Below are 1,659 nucleotides of genomic sequence, written 5' to 3' on the forward strand. Positions count from 1 at the left end.
ACTATACACAGGGTATAGAAGTGCCCTCATGAATAGTGTGGGCAGTGGTAAAATAACAAGCTGCTACTCTAATGCAAATTGCTGCTTAACATAGTCCTCTCCATATTTAACTATGCTGAGGTGTGAGACTCTTTAAGTGTACTTGTTGAGAGAGAAGTAACATTAATGATGAAGATACTAATATTTTCCATATTAATCAATTTCTCCTTCTTAGCTGCCACTGCAGCAAAGGTGAAGAATGCAGGTGAAGGAATCCATGTGGTGAACTGCTGTAGGATAAACTTACACACTGCTGATATTTTCAGATTGGACTGGAAGTCTAAAACAGGAGAATTGCCCTGCTCTGTGAAGTTAGAACTTGGCGAGGGCAAGAGAAGCTTGTGACCTGAGCAGACATGCTTCAAGCACTCCGAGCCACTTCCTTGAGAGCCTAAGTGTGGTTGGAGTTAGTGAAACTTAGTGTCTTGTGAAAAATGCTGCATTCATAACTGCAGTGTGTTATGGCTGACAGCAAAAAAACTATCACTGATACACTGAAAAAAAAATGTGCTGAGAAGCTGGGTTGATGTCTTGCTGATGGAGACAGCCTGAATGCATTCTAAGGGGACTGTAGTACTTACCTTGGATGAGCTTCTGGTGGCCACAAAGCTAGATCTGACAGCAGCCAGATGCGATAAAAACTAAATGGCTCAGATATATCTCAGAGTTCAAAACCAACATGGGCTTGTAGGGAAGATTGGTGGTGTCAGTGGATCCCTTCCTGTGAGCTGCTTGTGGCTTGCATACCCTTGAACAAAGCAGTTGGTAAACAGACACTGATGTCTGGGTTTGTCTGGTCTGGTACCCATCAGGCTTCCTCAGCCTGAAGAAATTTAGGCATTTGGGTGCATTCGGTGGTTCTAAGTGCCTTGTTCTCTCCTGTGACCAGCTGGGATGATGCCAGTGACTGGGGCCATAATCCTGCTCACCTCAATGAGGCATGCACTGAATCCAGTGCTTGGCAGGGTCCCTATTTGTATCCTTTGTTTGGCCTGTGAGCAGTATTTCAAGGGCTAACTGCAGATCTTTCTCCAAAAGCCATGGGACATGGAACTTCAGTACCAGCCAGATCAGTTACATGACTAGCCATGAAAAATACACCAGGTGCCACCTCATGGAGACTGGGTAGCTTTTTCATATGCAGGGCATCACTAGGCCCGGGAGGTATGGGGCTGGAGAAGCATTCAGATGGACTGCCCTCTGGTAAACCTGGGACCCTCTGCACTCTTGGCTTGTGGCTGCTGGTGGACACTGGGGAGCAGAGACAAGGAGGAGCTTGTGGCTGACACTTTGTAGGAGATTTGGTATAAAGTTACAAACTCATGGGGCTTTACAGTGTCTCAGGGGTGAGATAAAGCAAAGGAGATTTTGCAGCAACATAAGAACTGTTGACACCGCAAGATTGGAAGGCAGCTCTCCTGGGCTAATGGCAGACTCGGAGCTGCTCTAGGAGGCGTCTATCACTGGATGTATGGGGCAAAACTGACAGGGAGTAAAGTAAGACATGGGATTAGTAGGTGCAGATGGCATTTGCAGGGAAGTAGCTTTTATACAGTGCCCGTGCTTGCAGCCACAGGTTCCCCGCGGTGCTGGCAGTGGGGCCATCCAGCCAGAGGCCTG

Source organism: Acanthisitta chloris, unplaced genomic scaffold (assembly GCF_000695815.1).
Source record: "Acanthisitta chloris isolate BGI_N310 unplaced genomic scaffold, ASM69581v1 scaffold32134, whole genome shotgun sequence".
In the NCBI taxonomy this organism is placed as follows: domain Eukaryota; kingdom Metazoa; phylum Chordata; class Aves; order Passeriformes; family Acanthisittidae; genus Acanthisitta; species Acanthisitta chloris.